Source organism: Triticum urartu, chromosome 7A, assembly GCF_056163025.1.
Source record: "Triticum urartu cultivar PI428250 chromosome 7A, HENAU_Tu73, whole genome shotgun sequence".
Classification (NCBI taxonomy): domain Eukaryota; kingdom Viridiplantae; phylum Streptophyta; class Magnoliopsida; order Poales; family Poaceae; genus Triticum; species Triticum urartu.
The window spans coordinates 644,479,386-644,498,840 of NC_141879.1; the positions used below are offsets into that span (position 1 = coordinate 644,479,386).

At 44.7% G+C, this 19,455-nt stretch overlaps 2 pseudogenes; both read left to right on the forward strand.

Moving 5' to 3' along the window:
- The first annotated feature begins 2,903 nt into the window (after positions 1 to 2,903).
- On the forward strand, positions 2,904 to 4,002 carry LOC147960995 (uncharacterized; annotated as a pseudogene).
- Positions 4,003 to 5,035: 1,033 nt separating this feature from the next.
- LOC147960996 (60 kDa jasmonate-induced protein pseudogene) lies at positions 5,036 to 7,682 on the forward strand (annotated as a pseudogene).
- Positions 7,683 to 19,455: the final 11,773 nt, after the last annotated feature.

The following is a 19,455-nucleotide window of genomic DNA, read 5'->3' on the forward strand; positions in this document are numbered from 1 at the left end:
CAGCAAGGAAAAAAGTTGAAATATCACAAAGATTTTTTAATATGCTATCAACATTGTTTTTTAATTAAACTAACAACTGCTTTACATTGTGGTAACTTTTTTCATATTCACGATTTTATTTTTTATTTAAAAAATATATGTACATTCTTTTTAAATAATTATAAAGTAAAAACACAAATAATAAACAAACAAAAGTTTTTTTGGAATTGTTTGGATTGCTTGCCACATGTATCACGTGGTATAAACAAAACAAAAGTTAACAGGAGAAAATCCTTTTGCGAGCTGTCACTCCAACTCACGTAAAGCGAGGCATAGGCGTGCCCCCCCCCCATGCATTGTGGGCTGCTCTTTCGTAAGAAGCACATGTACTGCCAACGCGCATGAATCTTGATGTGGCTAAATCCAACAGTCACGAACCTCACTGACACATTGTTAGATCTCATTCAGCTGAGATTTAACAAAGCCGAAGAAAACATTACTGTGTGTTGTGCACCGATTTTGACAAAAAAAATCATTCCAGGCTTAGTAGGAATGTAGGACAGATATTTAGTCATTGTTTAATCCAAAATTGTTACACAAATTCCGCTCGCGTCCAAAACACTACAACATTTGCATCACGAAAACAAGATTATTTCATAGGAAGGTCCTAATCAGCGCTTTACGCGTGATTGCTCCAACCAACGCCGATACACACGCTTCGATTGGGACGGCCCCAAAAAATACCCTCACTCACTCGCTACATCAACACTCGCTAGCTTCCCTTGACTATTAACCGTTTAACCCTTTGACCCCGCAACGGTTTGACTTATTCATTGTTGACTTTTTGAAAACTTAAAAAGTGTTCACGGATTTGAAAAGAAAAGTTCGTGAATACAAAACAATTTGCAAATATGAAAATGTTTGCAAATTAGAAAAATCATGAATTTGAGAAAATGTTCATGATTTGAAAAAAGTTCATAAATTTGAAAAAAGTTTGTGAATCTAAAAACTGTTCATGACTTTGAAAAAAGTTTGTAAATACAAAAAAAGTTCGTGAATTTGAAAATAAATCATGAATGTGAAAAAAAACTCATGGACTCGAAAATAGTTCATGCATTTCAATAAAGTTCAGGGATTTTGGAAATAAATGTTGGAGGACTTGGAAAATGTTTGTGGATTTAAAAAGGTTCTTGAATTTTAAAAATGTTAACAAATTTAGAAAAACTTTGCAAACACGAAAAAAGTTCATGAATTTAAAGAAAACGCAAAGGTTAAAATGTCATTTAATTTGAAAAGGTTGAAAAAATAAAAAAAGAGAAAGAAAAGGGAAAACAAAAAACAGACATAAAATAACCGAATAGAAAACCAGCCTAAGACAGAAGTAAAGAAGCACAAAAAACTGGACCATAAAACCAAGGGAGGCTAAAATCCGTAGTCATTAGAAGAAGAAAGAAATATGAGCGACGCATAAATGGGCCGGCGTATAGAAACCGAGGTCTGGGCGCCACATATGAATAAGACACTAAGAGGCGTAGAAGACGCTAAATACGAAATGTGTTTTTTATAGGTGTCTGAAAAAATATTCTCCGGTCAGTTTTTTATCTGTCACCATATCAAGATCCAATTGCACCTTCTTCTTCCAAGCACTGAACCCCGTGACTCCTCGCCTCTTCATCGATGGCAATACCATAATGAGCCGCGTTGTCCCTGCTTTCAGTGAGGTCTTGGTGAGCCCTCGTCATAGCCGGCCACGGTGTCCACGCCTCGAGCCCGGGCTCCGTTTAATCCAAAGAACGGTCAAAACAATTGATCCCACCCTCCCCCAACCCATCAACTCTCGTCCACGCCTGCGTCGGAGATGATCGTGGTCCGTCTCCAGTGCAGGTCTGGCTCAGCCTTGCTAAGACGCCATTGCTAATCGTGCCGCCAACGCCTTGGTGCCTCCTCGTTCTTCGCCATATAATTGACCGACGGAAAATTCGAATGGCCTGATGAATAGCAAACTGGAAAAACACACGGAGTATTAATCTCTAAAATTCACAACAACAAAAAAACTCCAAGAAAGATCTTCCACATGCCTGGCAAAACTCTGGTCTAATAAAGCCCACACAAGACACAACCACCACAAAAGGAACTACTTTGTCTAAAAATAGAGGAACTAGTACAACCCATCCACTCCGCAGACCAAGCCAACAAGACACAGCTTGCAGTTGCAAAATGCATCATAAACATCATCGTCGCTGTCGCCGCCGCCTGCGCCATGCTCCGCCTCCGGGAGTGCGTTCTTTCCCATCTCCTCTCTTCACCCTCTGGAGCTGCATTCTCCCCACTCTGTCGCCTCCTCTCCGTCACCGCCTCAGCCTCCATTTCCCCCAACCCTAGGACTAGTTGCTTCGCCTTGGAGGAGTACCTTGTCGCCAAATTTCATACAAACCTATTATTTTTCTCACATCAATAAAAAAGTTAATATCGAGAAGAAAGTATCTATCAGTGAAAAGTATTCTTCACCTTTATAATTAATTCAAAATAAGAATTTAATAGTCATTGTCTATGGATTTTGTTTATGTATATCAAATAAAATGGTCACTATGGTTGTAAAGATTATTTCACTAGATTAAAAAAATATCATATATAAATGAGCAAACATTTCGATGAAACATATTTTCTGAAATTAATAAAATATTAATTTTAAAAACCAATTTTCTATCAGATGCCAAGTTTTACTCCATTTTTATGAGCAGTGTCAAAGAAAAAAGATAAATAGCTTGTAGTAAAAATTCCAAAATGTAAATAAAAATGCAAAAAAATATATGACAGGAAATAATTAAATAAAAATCTGGAGGCGACGTAGGTAAAGTAAATAAAAATAAAACCATGGGGAAGGGAAGAAAATAGATTTTGTTTAGAACAAGGGAAGAGAATGGATGAGAAAAATGAACGCCGGTCCAGTAGAGCCCACGCACACAGAGAAAAAGAAGTTAAGCCCATTTCTGACCAACCGCCCGAGGCAGAGCTGGCATTGCAATCCATCGGAGATCTCTCCGCCGCCGCCGCCGTCCTGCGCCATGCTCCGCCTCCGAGAGTGCGTCGTTTCCTATATCATCTCTCTTTCCTCCACCTCCGCCGTCTCCCCTCTGCTTCGCCTCCTCTCCGCCGCCGCGGCCCCCGTTTCCCCGAACCCCAGTAGCTTCGCCGTCGAGGACTACCTCATCCACACCTGCGGCCTCACCCGGCCCCAAGCCCTCAAGGCCTCCACCAAGATCTCCCACCTCAAGTCCCCCGCCAAACCCAACGCCGTCCTCGCCTTCCTCGCCGGCCTCGGCCTCTCCGGCGCCGACGTCGCCGCAGTACTACCTGCCCCTCTTCGGCTCCTGCCACAACTTCCTCCGGGCGTTCGAGCGCTCATTCTATCTTCTCTCGCCGGATCTGGATTAGGTGGTAACGCCCAATGTCGCGCACCTGCAGGAGTGCGGGCTATCTGCTTGTGATATTGCCAATCTGGAGCACCTCCAGGCGATGGTGACATGTGCCGAAGGTATAGGTGTGCCCCGTGGCTCTGGGATGTTCAGACAAGCGCTACATGCTACCGCATTCCAAAACCCTGAGAAGATTGCCGCCAAAGTGGACCACTTGAAGAACACGTTCAAGTGGTTGCATGCCGAGGCTGGCATTGCGGTGTCTAAAGTACCGATTCTCTTGAGGAGGTCAAAGGACACGCTGCAGCGCACGTCTGAGTTCCTCATCTCTAAAGCAGGATTGGAACCAGCACGCATTGCTCATCGGCCAATACTGCTGACTTACAGCCTGGAGGGCCGGCTCAGGCCCCGGTACTACGTTCTAAAGTTTGTTAAGGCAAATGGGTTGCTAGATCATGATCGGAGCTACTTCTCCGCAGTCGATATGACCGAGAATGTTTTTGTGGAGAAGTTCGCGCGCCCTCACATCGAAGCTGCGCCGCACCTTGCTGAAGACTATGCTGCTGCTTGCCGAGGGGAAGTACCCACCAGATTCATATTTGCTTGAACCAAGATCCTGCCGTTAAAATGTGTAACTGTGTATGGCACAACAAAGTGAGCTGGTTAGTCCCCTTTCTGTGTTGTTTGCCCAGTTAGACGCTTGTCATCCTCTCTAATATGGCAGTTCAGCCTTTAATAATTAGATTATGATTTTGTGTATGTTTATTATGCCTTGTGGTTTCTTTCCCCTTATTCTTAATGATGGATTATCTTTGTTAGTAAGTCCTGTAGGCTGTACCTGGCCTTACTTCTGCTAGTTTTTTTTCTTTCAAATTTGATGAAGTAACCTGCTAAAGCATGATCAACAGATTAGTCTAAACCATTAACATCTGTCGTTAATTGTGAGAACTAAGCCAATGAAGATGGCATGAATCGGTCTTGTCAGAGTCTACTATTCAGTGCTTGGATATGTGATATTGCAGCTGTTCACAAAACTGCATGTATCTTCTGGCAACAAAACTGTCGATGAACTGTAGATTCAAAAAATCAGTTTGGCATAGCTCAAAACCTCAAAATTATCTGCCTTGACTCAAATCAAAGTTGTTCGATATCATGGAATAAGCAACATGCCTCTTGTGAAACCATATTTTAGGTTTGCAATTTGCAAACTGGGTTTTTGTTTTTTGTGCTTTATATCTTTTAAAACGTCATCAGGACTTAGGGCCATAATTGTTAGTAAGGCGCAATCTCGTTCATTTAGTTACATGCTTCAGTTCAAAGTTCAGACTTTGCAGCGCCAGAGCTGTTTTATCAATATTTTCATTTACCACACCCGCATTTGTATGACATGAGTTCTTATGTTTTTAGAACACTCTGACTGGGCTTAAATATTTCTTTTGACAAATCACTTTCTTGTTACATCGGTGATTACTGGAGTTCGAGAGAAACATTCTTTTATTGTTTCCAGATGATCAAGATATGGCAAAGCCCTTCTTGGGATTCAAGGGAAACATGCAACATATGTGGCGCCTTATGTAAACTAAGCTGGGTTACTGAAGTAATTGTTCTTCAGGCATTCCTTTACATTTTCTTAATATGATGTTGAGGTACCCATGCTGGCTCCTCTGTAGTATTTGGTTTTCTTGGAATTCTTTTTCTTTGGCTAACAGATAGTAGACGTGTGTGAGAGTAGCAGACATTAGTTGCCCAGTAGCTTCTCAGCAGTAGTTTAGCTTTGTTTGCGTCTATATGTTCGTTTGCTGCAGCAGCAATCATGCCCCGCAAATTGTTTCTGTGCAATGCTAAATTCTTTTATCGCTCATTTTTGGTAGTACTCAGCTGATTGGTATGACGACCACAATAAAGTTTTTGTTCAGACCTACATTCAGTCAGTCATCCATTGGCAGTTTAGTTCTGTGATGCACCTAGATTGTCTGTCAACATCTCATTTATGTACAGAAGAGACTTGACGGAAACTATCCATGTGCCTCCACATGCTTTGTGTTGCATAATTTGTTTAGCTTCTATAAACGGTCTCGTGAATAAAACACTGCCGCACCAATGTTAGTTTCTGCTCAAGTGCCATAATGCAATCTTCCATCTTTCAAGAACACCAAGCGGATTATAACTACACCCAGCAGACCAACCAAGAACACCAAGAATCATCTCAACACTGGAGCATGCGCTCACCTGCAATTATGCCGTCGACTTAGGTTGAATATACACACTTGTAAAGAAACACTAATATATACAGGTAAGCCAAGGGAGTGTACCACATTCTCATCAGTTCCCTCAAAATGGAAAAGCAGCACTCGTTCCTCTTCTGTTATCTCTCTCTGCCTGAAAATTGCAACTTAGATGGTCAAACACAAAATAGTAGATATGGAGATGATTGCCAAATGCAATTACAAGGACCAAGGGATTAGTTAAAACTAATAAATTAAGAAAATGACGTGTTGTACTTGATACCTAATTTGCACACACAGAAAGAACTATCTAAAATCATTGAGGGAAATTCAGTCCACCTACCACACAAGAACATATGGTGATTCCGCAAGCTGTCAAAGCCGAAGTAACTTCAGCCATCATCCCTGTGCATCCCAAAAATTAATTGACATGGTTTTACCAATGTTTGCAATGAAAGCTCAATAACATAGATCCATAATAAATTGCGAAAAATAGATACTGCAAGTTAATTGATGCTTCAACTAATTAATGTATCCATTTGAGGAAGCGTCTGTTTCAGGAGCATAAAGAAACAGTTAGGCATGTGCACGAAATGGAGATGAACATAGTTGCAGTGAAACTTGGCATTACTCTCTGAAGGTACATTGTAGACACTAGAAATGCATTTTCAGTTTAGTAAAAAAGTTTGATGGTAAAGGAGTAATTTGTTTGGAAGTAGTACATAGATTTCAAAACACTGCATGGAAGATATTAGAGGACACAATTAAGGTTCAATGTTGGTACTACCAAAATTTATGATTTTTAAATTTTTATTGGTAATCAGAAATCAATTCGGCCATCAAGTGCTAATTAGCCAACAGAATCTTGTAGTTTCATCCGAGATGTCAACATTCCTGAACCCACCTAAGTAATTCAAATTTCTGAACTTAACAATTTCAATGAAATTTGAATCCTGCATGTAATACCTCCCTGGAGATAAAGTTTGGATGAGTTCTAATACTAGATGAGGGGTGAATCTGGCCATTGTATTAAGAGCTTAACGGCTCTGGGTAGTTGACTGCTCATTAGGAGCTCCCAATCTATATACAGGGGTAGCCATCCATTGTACCATGCACTGCTTCTTTCCTTAGTATGCAAAGCTAATTGCCAAGAGGACATGCTGGCTCTTAAGTATATTACTTGATTTGTTCTGTTAATATGTGCAAAGAGTATTACAAACTTATTACTACCATGTGTTGATAATAGAAGAAAGAAGGCTTTTTGCCCAGCAACTGCTTTGCCTAGGAGAGATGATAAAGTTTTTTGCAAAACAGTTGAGCACTCGAGCATCCATCTGGACTGACTTCACTAGTAAATGGAATGGGCATAGTATGTACTATTTGCTTAGTTAATCAGGTTTGCATCTATTTAGACATAGTGTGGCACCTTTAATGGGGCAAATGTAAATCACTTCTATTTTCTATGGAACAGGGCAACCTTGTGCTAACTGGTCCAGGAAGAGCCATCTCAGCAGATGGACCTGTCGGGTTCCGCATTTATCTCCATGACTACAGCCAAGATATCTCTGTTGAGGAAACCTGGAAGAAGAGTATGCTTTTATACCGGGAGAACCCCACATTGGACAGGTCGCTATTAGATACTGCCAATACTCCTTATGGTCCTGTGGAGGTGATCTATGCCGTCCTGAGCCAGGGAGTTGAATGCGAAGTTGCTGTGAGGCTTACTCATCGCGATGTAAAAGATCCTATCAGCCTTTTTGGGAGAATTGTTGCTCGCAGCGAGCTGTTTGATATCGGCTGCGTGCTTTTCTACAACGAAGATGTGAAGGGCATATGTGCATGATCAGGAGAACTGATTCCTTTGGCTAGACATCTGCTTGCGGTGCCATTGTACAAGGCGCTGGTAATTGAATTGGATCTGCACTCTGATTGTGGTGATGAGATTATGAGGGGAACACTAGAGTTTCATCCCTTGCCCGAAGGCGATCAAACGGCGCGTCTGATCAGCAAGAGTGGTACTCAAATCGAAGTGAAAATCTTCATTTCACAGTACTTTAGGTAGTGTGTTTGTTGCTCAGCTGGGTCACTTTAACAACATATGATCAAGACTCTGGATGCCTGTGTGCCCAGTCCCTTGTGCTGTATACTTGTATTACTACACAAGCTTCTTCTACTCTCATATTAATTCCGGGCCAAAGGTAAAATGTTTGCACAGTGACAGTATCCTGTGGTCGAATGTTAATATGATCTGATGAAATTCTAAGTTCATGTTGGTTTTTTAGGAGCTGTTCTAGTGTTTTTTACTACTACCGTTCCAACAAAGCAGTGACCTGACCTTTGTGCAGAATTTTGTTTGTTTGCTGGGCCAGATATTGGGTTCGAATTGTTGTTCTTGGTTAAACCTGGCAGAAATCGTGATGAATATGAATTTCTACATGCCTTTTGGTTGGTAGAAGAACTGACCTCACAAAGGCTCAGCTCAACGTCGTTGCTCAAACTAGAAGCCAGGATGGCAGAGTAGGTGCGAGGGCTACTGGTGGCGAGGCACCGGGCGTGCGCCATGGTCCCATCAGCGATGGCTAGGCCAGAGCCGTTCTTCGCGTCTGCGCTGCAGCTGAGCAGCCAAGCCGACCAATTACCGAAACATGCATTGATTTGAGAGCAGAGTATACACTAGAGCTTGAAATGTACATTGCGTATCACCGAACATATCATCGCCCATGTCTAAATATACGCAGAGATTGATCACGCATAAGACCGAAGTCAGTAAACAACCACCGAGATGCAGGTGACCTACCAACAGGCCTCCAAGGCACCATAGTTTAGTCAGACTAGTTACTAAATTGAACTGTAAAAATGTCTTATATTATGTTAGTGTACGGAGCTTAGTAGTGTGCCCATCTGGATTTTGGAGTGCTATAAATAGTATCAGCGTTCTCTTATCTCCCACCCATCATAGCAAGAAGTTGCCTCTGGCTGATCGATGCACACAGACAAGAAGCACACGGCATTGACCATGCTGGGCAAGAACACCATGTAGGGTGCCTGAACTCCCATCGCACCCTACTATGCCGAAGCGTGAACTGCCGCACTCTGCTGTGCCCCATGGTGCCAAAAGAGCCCAAAGTGCCACACGCCATAGTGCTAAAGTAGTCTGCAGTCCCGGACCCGTCGTGCCGGAGGTGTCAAAGCCCGAACTGCCGCCACACCCTACTATGCCCGAGCTCCCGAAGCCTAAACTACCGCATCCTGCTGTGCCAATGGAGCCTCAAGTGCCGCACCCTGTCGTGCCGGAGGTACCAAAGGAGCACGTACTGCCGCACTCGGTCATACTGGAGACACCAAGCCTCAAGTGCCACACCCCGTTGTGTCAGAGCCTCAGAGGTGCCAAAGGAGCACGAGCAGCTGCCGCCCCCTGCCATGCCAGAGTTACCGAAGCCTGAAATGCCACACCATTCCATGCCAAAGTAGCCCCATGTGCCTCACCCTGAGGTACCGGAGGTGCCTAAAGAGCCCAAGTTACCACAACCAGCTGTGCCAGAGGGCCTGAAGCTGGAAATGCCGCCGTTCCCCAAAGCTGAGCTGCCCCCGAAGCTTGAGCCATGATCGGACTACCGGCATCCGTGCATTGCACCCGTTATCTAAGTATTGAACTATCTACAATACATGTGGGTGAGTGTTTGAATTTTTTTTTAGGGAGTGAAGTGGGTGATTGTTATAGATGCAATGTGTGTTGTACATGTCGTTCGAGAGATTGCGTGGAAGTTCCTGATTGGAGCGTGTGTCTAGGTGGTGTTGGCGTGTTGCATATATTTGCACATGAATAAATATGTTTCATGTTGGGAGGTTTTATATCGGATTTGTTTTTTTTTTTTCAAAACGGAGGCAAAAGATTTGCCTCATCATTTAATTAAGAGGAGAATAGAGTTTGATTGTTTACAACCCACGATAACACGCCACATGGCAACTACTCACGTACTAGAATGTCCCCTAGTTTTTTAGCTCCTGCCGTCACCCATAGTCTAGCGTCGGTAAGAATGTTGTTGACTAGGATCGGCGGCGGCGCGCTCTTGTGATAGAAGATGCGTGTGTTCCTCTCGTTCCAGACGGTCCATGAAACAAGCATTGTGAGGGAGGCCATGGCCTTCCTATTGGGAATACCCATGCCGGTCATGTTCGCCCACCATTCCTTGACGGAGGCTTCAAGGTGCCAACTGGAAGGGTTCATATGGTCCAGACTTAGCTTGTCGATGACCAGTCTCCACAACCTATTGGTGAAGCGGCACTTGAAGAAAAGGTGAGCCCCTGTTTCTTGCTCCCTCCCACAAAGAGGGCAATGACCACAGTTTTGCCACCCACGCTTGTCCAATCTATCCGCCGTCCAAATCCGGTCTTGTAAAGCAAGCCAAGCAAAAAACTTGACTTTTGGCGGTGCCCAAGCCTTCCACACCATTTGCTCCATGGGAGAATTAACCATGCCCAAGAATTGTGCTTTATAAGCGGAGGCGGCCGAGTATTGCCCGTTAGTTGTGTGCTTCCAGAAGATGTCGTCTTCGGAGTGCTCGTCAAGAATGACGTCAAGTAAAAGCATCCAAAGGGTAAAAAATTCCCTTATGTGGTCAATGGATACCACAGTGTCTGACCTTATCTTTAAAATCCAAGCATTGTCCTTAATAGCTTCCCGCACCTTCCAGTTTTTTCTTGAGGAGGCCTCGTAAATGAGCGGTGCAATCTCCTTAGGCTTGCGCCCTAGCAACCATGGGGAGTCCCAGAATGGCGTTTTAGCCCCATTCCCCAAAATGATGGTGGTGGAAGCGTAGAAGAATTCAAGGTCGGCCTCGTCGCATGGGTTTTCTGTGCCCACCCACATGTTGCTTGGTTCCTTCCATTCAAACCAAGGCCAGCGCAATCTCAGAGCCCGAGCAAATTTGTCAGTGTTCAGCACCCCTAGTCCTCCATACTGGATTGGACGGCAAACCACCTCCCAGTTGACCTTACACTTAGCCCCGGTGGTCTTGTCTGAACCCGACCATAGAAATGCCCGCTCCAGCTTGTTGACATTGTGCAGTGTGCCCGGAGGGACGACAAGCGGTGTGATAAAGTATATCACCTGAGAGGTGGTCACAGACCTGACAAGGGCCGTGCGGCCAATGGTAGTGATGTTTTGACCCTCCCAAGTAACCAGTTTGTTGGCAACCTTGTCCTCTAGGAATTGTAGGTCCACCTTCTTGAGTTGCCAGATCGAGAGCGGGAGGCCCAGGTATCTCATCGGGAAGGAGGTCCTAGTTGCAGGCAAACTCTGTAGGACATGGCCCAATCGGACACGGGAGCAGCGGATGGGTACAACTGAGCTTTTCTGGAAGTTGGTGCAAAGACCAGTCACCTCCACGAATCCCTTTAGAATTGCCGCCAGGTTGTCGACATCGCTCTTGATAGGGGCCATGAACACGGCTGCATCGTCCGCGTAGAGGGATGTTCTCGCCATGGCCCTCCTACCACGAATCTTGTGGAAGTGGCCCTTTCGTGTTGCGAGTTCTAGGATCTGTTGCAGGAGGTCGATTGCAATCACAAAAAGGAGAGGCGAAAGCGGGTCGCCTTGGCGGAGGCCCTGGCCATGTACAATCGTCGGCCCAGCCACCCCATTAAAAAGGATCCGTGAAGAGGAAGTGCAGAGAAGTGCGGCGATCCAATTCCGGACCTTGCTTGGGAACCCCTTTTTTTGGAGAAGCTCGAGAATAAACTCCCACTTGACCGAATCGAAGGCCTTCCGGATGTCCAGCTTGAATAGGAGTGCGGGAGTTTTGCACCTGTGCAGTCGTCTCGCAAAATTCCGGACGTCACCGAAGAGTTTCTAAGTTTTCGCTACATTAATTATGCTCTTCGGACAATTAAGTTGTTCGTGTTTTGTATTGGTAGAGACGTCCTGAGAGCCCAAGTTTGGTAGGAAGCATAAGATAACGAAGTCTCTAACCAATTTCCTATGGCTTGCTCATCTCGACAGATGCTGGACAACGGAGCGTCTTGCTAACCGAGGTCTACTGCACCTGCCAGATGCGTGCTATGCGACCAAGATATCAAAACCATCCACCACCTGCTAGTTGGTTGTGTGTTCTCCTGGCAAGTTTGGCGCCAGGTTATGTCATGGTGCCGTTTCACCTCCATGCCATAGGATGGGACTTCGATCACCTCTCTATGAATGGTGGGCTGCAGCGACGGCGTCCTTCCATCCCAGCCTGCGTAAGGGCTTCACTTCCATTGTCCGTCTCTGCGCCTGGATGGCATGGAAGCATCGAAAAACATGCATCTTCGACGGCATGTAGTCCTCTCTCCCTGACCTCGTGCCATCTATCCAGGACGAAGCGTGGGCATGCTCTAATGCCGGTGCCAAAGGGCTACAAATATTCGATGTAAACTGAACTCTAGTCTTGGGGCTGAGCATCACCCCTCATGCTCCTAGGGTCCGCCTCCATGCCCTCCTGTATACGTGGTTTGGCAACCGCTAAACTTGTATTTTTCCTTCTATCAATGCAATAATACGCTCTGCGCGTATTCGTGGAAAAATGATAACACCGGTTTATTACTTTTTATAATATTTTTAAAATACTTTTTGACTAATCTACGCATATGATTATTCAAGTTCTTTTCCTACTAAAAGTACTTAAAATAATATCGGCAGTCTAATCTGTAAAAGTTTTCTATAGATACGTCCCAAATATCGCCTTCATATTTTACTATGGGTGCTTTCTAAAATAAGTTATGCATGTTTGTCCATGATAGAACAGTATTTCAGAAGTTAATACAAAAACTCGAAGAGGGCGTCTATCTTGACACAAAATCAATTGGTTATTTGTTTTCTTTCTTTTCTTAGTCAAGATGAATGTGAATGGTGGAGATATTTTTCATGCTCCAGATGATATTATTCAAGATGAGTGGAAAGCAATTTTTAATTTCACTTAACAAACAAAAGAATATGATTTGTATAACCTTGCATCAATTTTTTTTATAACCTTTGACGGAACAACTACGAAAATAGGCACACAAGTACATCATTATGCCAACATAATAAAAAAAATCTCTGTTACATATACTTGCCGAAAGTATATGTTCACCAAACTGGTATACACAAATACTACAGAAATGATTACAAAGGAAGGCAATCAGCGAATGCCAACTTTAGGAAACATAGAAAACTACAAATTATTACATATCCAGGTCTGGAGCTTCTGTGCCTTTGCTTGTTTTGCTCTAATAAGAGCGCCACTTCCAGTCCCTGATTCAGGTAGTAGAGCCACGGAGGGATGTGTGGGGCAGCTTGTCTGAAGATCTTATCATTTCTATTGGACCAAATACCCCAACAGCCCATAAGTACAATGTCCATAGCCATCTCAGCCAAGGAAAAACAAATTTCATCATAACTTTGAGATGCCTCTTTTCTTGGTAGGGATGATTGTATTCCAGCATGCTCTTGCAAACTAGTTGTCAAACTTTACATGTAAAACGATTGCAACTCACTCTGCCTAATTTCTTGGCTCCATCTGATGTTGCGGTTGGGGAGATTGAGTGTTCTTGGGTGGCTTCGAACATCATGATGATGGAGCACGCCATGTCCAACTTGGTGGCATGCAGGGGCGGACCCAGGACGAAAATGTCCCGGTGTCCCATGTAGTGATTGCTTTTATTCAAGGGGGGAAATCGGGGCAGACTCTCTCAGCAGCTATAGCATAGCGGGTAATTTTTCATCGGGAATAGATGATATTTGGATGTTTTTGCTGAATTTGAGAATTTCATAGCGGTTGCCACATTGTAGTGACCACGCCGGAGACTCCCCTACAGCAATTGCAGCGCTATCATGAAGATTTAGCAGACAGTTTACAATCATACTTGTAGTACATGGTTTGCATAAAAATAACACTCAACAATTTAAAACGGACGGTAGTAAAAATGCTTGCCAAAATAGCAAAATGAAGTGTTTAACTAGAAATACTAATTGATTATATATATAGAAAAATTCAAACTAAGGAAACAGAGATGATTGGTTTTCATGGAAAATCACCATGAAAACCTGAAAAAGCAGAGTGATCCAATTCTCAAATAGATGTGAATCAGAATAAAATTTTGGAATATCATAGTGATCCAAAACTGAAACAGATGGGAACCACTCCTCAAATTTGGATAAGTACCATAACCTAATTCTCAATTGTAAGACCTTTGAGGTTCAAAACCCTAGCCGAGGCTTGGACTTCAAAAAGATGAGGGAGTTACCTTGCCTTGATATTTTCTCCACTAATCCAGCTATCCAGGAAAAAAGTCGGCGTGCCGCCATGCGATGGTGAGCCACGGGTTGTCCCATAGGACGAGGACGAGGCCATGAGGATTCGCTGGAGGAGGGGAGAAACCAAAAGACAATATGCGCACATACACACAAAGCCGATCAATCGATCAGCTTTTCTTTGGGTCGATCGATCAGATGGGCTGCATATGGGCCAGTAGATGGGTTGCGCGAGCGCTCAGTCGCTGGTGGCCTCTCGCCGGTGTCCAACAACAGATTTTACCGGTGTCACATGCCTACATGGGCTATAAATATAACGTAATTGGAACGATTACCCGGTGTCCTGTGACACAGGTTGCTTGTACGTAGGTCACTGGCATGTTCAGCCGCACCTACAGTTTTTAACCTGCAGAACACCACGATGGACCTACATGATTCCATGTGCGCTGCTGCGGGATCTTGATTGTGTTAGTTGCATACAAAAAATACATGCAAGAGAGTTGATGAGGCGGCATGTTTTGCATTTTTTTTAGAAAAAGGGTATTACCCCGGCCTCTGCATCAGAAAGATGCATACGGCTCATAATTAAAAAACAAAAGCAGTCACAAAAATCTCCAACATATGAAGGTACGAAAAGAAAACAAGCTGCTCAAGCGAGCCTAATCAAGAAGCCACAACCGGCTGTCAAATAAAATAGGAGCACTACATGCCTATTCTATTACATGACCGCCATCCAAACCGGTTGAAAATACCCCGAGCTACCATCTCCCATCGGGTAGACGCAGTAGGCAAACGCCCCCTGCCCTCCGTCGGAGTGAGTAATGACCACATACGGATCAATGTTGTGGCCCTGAAGATAACCTGCAAAAAGTGAAAGTTCGTTTTTCTGTTAAAAACCAAATCATTTTTGTAGTTCCATACTGCCCATAACAAGGCACACACTCCGACATGAATGTGTCTTACTACATCCAAGTTAACCCATCAAGCCATGTTCCAAATAACATATTGATAGAGGTAGGTGGAGTAATATTAAAAGCAATATGAATCGAACGCCAAAGAATCTTAGCCAGCGGACAATCTAGAAAGAAGTGCCTTATAGTTTCGTTACAATCACAAAAGCTACACCTAGCAGAACCCATCCAATTGCGTTTTGCCAGGTTGTCTTTTGTCAAAATGACTTGTTTATGCACAAACCACATAAACACTTTGATACGCAAAGGTACCTTAACTTTCCAGACGTGCTTTGAGCAAGGAATGACACTAGTGTTTATGACATCCAGATACATGGATTTGACCGAGAACCTGCCGTCCTTAGTCAGTTTCCAAAACAATCTATCTGGTTGCTGAGACAGCTGGACATCCATCAACCTTCGTACAAGATGAAGCCATGCCTCCCAACGATGGCCTACTAGCGTCCTCCGGAAGCTAATATTGAGAGGCGTGGACTGTAAGACAGTTGCAACATAGGCTTCTCGACGTTGAACAATGTTATACAGAGTAGGATATTGAAGTGCCAGAGGCGTCTCCCCAAGCCACGTATCCTCCCAGAACCTCGTGTTAGCCCCATCACCGACTAAGATTTTTGCCCTGTTAAAGAAGAGGGGCTTGACTCTCATCAACCCTTTCCAAAACGGAGAATCAGTCGGGCGCACAGTCACCTGAGCCAAAGTTTTAGCCTGAAGATACTTATTTCGCAGAATCTGAGCCCATGTGGCCTCTGTCTCGGACGAGAGTTTAAATAGCCACTTGCTAAGGAGACATCTATTCTTGATCTCTAGATTTTCAATGCCTAGACCGCCTTGGTCCTTCGGCCTACAGATGATATCCCATTTTGCAAGCCTATACTTTCGTTTCAACTCATCATTCTGCCAAAAGAAACGAGATCGATAAAAGTCTAACCTCTTCCTGACCCCCACCGGGACCTCAAAAAAGGATAAAAGAAACATGGGCATATTGGTTAAGACCGAATTAATCAGAATTAATCGACCTCCATATGACATGAGCTTCCCTTTCCAACAGCTCAGTTTCTTTTCAAAATGATCCTCGATGCACTTCCACTCCTTGTTCGTCAGCTTACGATGGTGAATGGGTATACCTAGGTATGTAAACGGTAGCGAACCCAACTCACATCCGAACAATTGCTTATACGCCTCCTGGTCCTCATTAGCTCTTCCAAAGCAAAATAGTTCGCTCTTATGGAAGTTAATCTTGAGTCTAGACAATTGTTCAAATAAGCACAACACAAGCTTCATGTTCCTTGCTTTAGCCAAGTCATGCTCCATAAAGATGATAGTATCATCGGCATACTGCAGAATGGATATACCACCATCAACTAGGTGCGGAACCAAGCCCGAAACCTGTCCCGCATCCTTAGCCCGACCTATTAAAATGGATAACATATCAACCACTATGTTAAATAGAATCGGTGACATGGGATCTCCTTGCCTTAGTCCTTTGTGTGTCTGCAAATAGTGACCTATATCATCATTCACTTTAATCCCTACACTCCCTTTTTGCGTAAAGGACTCAATCTGGTCTCGCCAGGCCTTGTCAAATCCTTTCATACGCAACGCCTGTTGAAGGAAAGGCCATTTAACTTTATCGAATGCTTTTTCAAAATCCACTTTAAAAACCACACCATCTAGTTTTTTTGAGTGAATCTCATGGAGCGTTTCATGCAAGACGACCACCCCTTCAAGGATATTTCTGTCTGGCATGAAAGCGGTCTGGGATGGTTGCACAACTGAATGCGCAATCTGCGTGAGTCTGTTCGTCCCAACCTTGGTGAAAATTTTGAAACTGACATTAAGCAAATAGATAGGCCTGAACTGCTCAATGCGAATAGCCTCTGTCTTCTTAGGAAGAAGAGTTATCGTTCCAAAATTGAGCTTGAACAAATGAAGCTGACCATTGAACAAATCATGAAACATCGGCAACAGGTCACCCTTAATAAAATGCCAGCACTTTTTGTAGAACTCCGCCGGAAACCCATCTGGTCCTGGCGCTTTATTGTTCTTCATTTGTGAAATGGCCTCAAACACCTCTTTCTCCGTAAAAGGAGCAGTCAAAAACTCATTCTCTTCCGTCTCAAGTTGGGGAACATCCTCAACTCTTGACTCATCCAGGGACACAAAACTCTCTTCCGGAGATCCAAACAACTGCTTATAATAGTTGGTAATGTAAACTTTCAGGTTTTCCTGACCAACTATCGTCCCTTCATCTTGTTCTAATTGAAAAATTCTCTTCTTACGATGCTTTCCATTAGCAATCATATGAAAGAATTGAGTGTTGTCCTCTCCTTGGACAACCTTACGAACCTTAGCTCTCGAAGCCCATTTCAATTCCTCCTCGCGGAGAAGCTCTTTCAACCTTAACTCGGCCTCCACTTTAGACTCCAGCTCGGAAGTATCTAAAATAGAGGTTTCAGCTTTTAACTCAAGGGAATGAATAATCATAAGGAGTCTTTCCTTCTCAGCCTTATATATCCCATTCGTGTGCTTAGCCCATCCACGAAGGAACCTTCGAAGATGACGAATCTTGCACTGCCACCGCTCAATGGGTGACCTTCCCCCCGAGTCTTTAGCCCACTCTCTAGCTAACAACTCAATAAACCCTTCTCTTTCAAACCAGGCAAGTTCGAAGGAGAAAATATTCTTATTACCCATATGAGTTTGAGCTCCAGAGTCGACTAGTAACGGCGTGTGATCCGAGATACCTCGTGTCAATGCCTGCACCATTACCAGAGGAAACTTCTGTTCCCAATCGACGCTCGCCAAAACACGATCGAGCTTCTCAAAAGTCGGAACCGGTATCGAGTTTGCCCAAGTGAATTTCCTACCCGAAAGCTCTATCTCTCTGAGATCCAAGCTTTCTATGATAGTATTAAACATAAACGACCATCTGCCGTCAAAGTTGTCATTATTCTTTTCCTCCTTTCTTCGAATAATGTTAAAATCCCCACCCACTAAGACGGGTAGTTGCTCGTTACCGCAAACACGGACCAAATCAGCCAAGAAATCTGGCTTGAGTTCTGGTTGCGCAGCCCCATAGACTGCCACCAAAGCCCAATCAAAACCATCCGCTTTAGTTCGGACCCGAAACTTTACCGCAAACTCACCCAACACTACACTCCGAACCTCCAATGTTTCACACTTAACCCCAAGTAAAACCCCACCGGATCTTCCTCGAGGTGGGAGGCAGTGCCAGTCAAAATCAACCCCCCCAGATAAGGTACTAAGAAATTGTGGAGAAAAAATACCTCGTCCAGTCTCGGACAAAGCAATAAAGTCTAAATGATGTTCAAGAGAAGCCTTTGCTAGAAACCGTCTTTTAGCCAAGTCTTTAAGACCTCTGCTGTTCCAAAAGATGCCTCTCATATTTCATCATGAAATTTTTTAGAGGTACGGATCCTAGCACTTCTACGCACAGCCGACGCCGGATAAACCTTCCGTTTCCAGGTCCGTTTAGGCTTAACGTGAACATCAGAAGGTTCGGCACGTTCGGATTGAGCCTCTACCACCAAAGACTCATCCTCAAGGTTAGATGTTCCAGGGAGGCCATACTCATCCTCCTCCTCCGCCTCCTGTACCGCAGGATCAAGATCAGCACACAAACCATCTAGAACTCTAACCCCAAGCGCATCAATCTCCGATTCATTCATCGGCCTAACCGCCGCCATGTTACGAATCAATTCTAACGCTCGTTCAGCTTCCAAATCTAGCATATCATTAACAGACTTAGAAATCTCTAGATCATTATTACCAAGAGATACTCCTAATTGGTTAGCATTTTGCACAATCTCATCATTGGTAAAATGCATAATAGAATTAGACTTGTTAACAGACATACCAGTAGAAAGCTCGACGTCACGCAACTTGGCCGCCCTCAACGCGCACCTGAGCTGCATGTCATCAACATCCGGCTGCTCCTGCAGTCTCCCGCTGACCCATCTCCCTGCAGAGACAGGATCCGGGATCCCACCGAAAGCGATGACCTCCTCGCGAGAAGCTGCGCTGGGGAAAGAGCCTCCTGCCCGTCCCCCAACAGCGGTGACCAGCGTCGGGGCCACTGGAGCAACACCCAACGGCGACGAGAGCTCCCAGGGCCCATCGACGGCCACCCCGCCGACGCCCGCGACCGATGATCTCGGCCCGCCCTCCAGAGCAACAGAAGAGGAAAAGACGGCCTCCTGCGCACCCGCTCCCCCGCAAACCGGTGACCTCACCAAGGGGGCCGCGCCGACCCTTGGGACCGCCAGCGTCAAAGGCCCAGAGGGCCGAGCCTCCTGCTCGCCATCTCCTCCCATGACCACCGGCTCGGCCGCCTCAGCCTGTGCCGAAGGAGAGGAAACAACCAAGGGCGGGACATCCTGCCCCGAAGCACCTCCGCCCTCAGCAGACCTCGACACCCGCAAACTGAGCACTGGAGTCGCAGAACGGACCCTGTCACACGACACCCTCGGCGGAGCCGAGAACGCTCCAAAAGAGCCAAGCTGAAGAGTGGTAGTCGGAACTGTGCTGGAAGTCCCAACAGGGGCGGAGTCACCATTATCAGACTGCCCCGAAGG